This window comes from Sapajus apella, unplaced genomic scaffold (assembly GCF_009761245.1).
Source record: "Sapajus apella isolate SASKATOON/1434 unplaced genomic scaffold, GSC_monkey_1.0 scaffold17838, whole genome shotgun sequence".
Classification (NCBI taxonomy): domain Eukaryota; kingdom Metazoa; phylum Chordata; class Mammalia; order Primates; family Cebidae; genus Sapajus; species Sapajus apella.
Window position 1 is genome coordinate 1 of NW_022454759.1, and position 886 is coordinate 886.

At 41.3% G+C, this 886-nt stretch overlaps 1 long non-coding RNA gene across 1 annotated transcript; it reads right to left on the reverse strand.

The window, feature by feature from the left end:
- On the reverse strand, positions 1-880 carry LOC116548635. The gene is made up of 2 exons (XR_004267487.1): positions 669-880; positions 1-353 (listed from the first exon to the last, which is right to left on the reverse strand). It is a non-coding gene; the product is annotated as an uncharacterized LOC116548635 (long non-coding RNA).
- Positions 881-886: the final 6 nt, after the last annotated feature.

Here is an 886-nt window from a genome sequence, read left to right on the forward strand (position 1 = left end):
TAAAAAATGTATTCAGACATTTTTATGGCCAAGCATGTAGTCAATCTTGGAGCATCTTCCATGTGCAGATGAGAAGAATTTATATTCTGTGGTTGATGAGTGGAGAGTTCTGTAGATGTCTACTATTATGTCCAATTGGTCACGTGTCAAGTTTAAGTCCCGAATTTCTTTGTGACTTTTATGCCTGAATGATCTGCCTAATGCTGTCAGTGGGGTTTTGCAGCCCCTGAATATTATTGTGTGACTGTTCAAGTCTTTTTGTAGGTCTGGAAGTACTTGTTTTTTGAAACTGGGTGCTCCAATATTGGGTGCACATATATTTAGAATAGTTAAGTCTTCTTGTTGAATTGACTCTTTTTTTTTTTTTGAGATGGAGTTTCACTCTTGTTACCCATGCTGGAGTGCAATAGAGCGATCTCGGCTTACCACAACCTCCGCCTCCTGGGTTCAGGCAATTCTCCTGCCTCAACCTCCTCAGTAGCTGGGATTACAGGCATGTGCCACCATGCCCAGCTAATTTTTTTTTTTTTTTTTGTATTTTTAGTAGAGACAGGGTTTCACCATGTTGACCAGGATGGTCTTGATCTCCTGACCTCATGATCCACCCGCCTCGGCCTCCCAAAGTGCTGGGATTACAGGCTTGAGCCACCACGCCCAGCCGAATTGACTCTTTATCATTATGTAATGCCTGCTCTATCCTTTTTGACTATTACTGGTTAAAAGTCTGTTTCATCTTTATCTCTTTTTGATTCTGTCTGCATGATAGATCTTTCACCAACCCTTAATGCTGAGCCTATGAGTGTAGTTACATGTGAGGTGGGTCTCTTGAAAACAGCAGACAGATAGGTCTTATGTTTCTTATCCAACTTGCCACTCTGTTACTTTT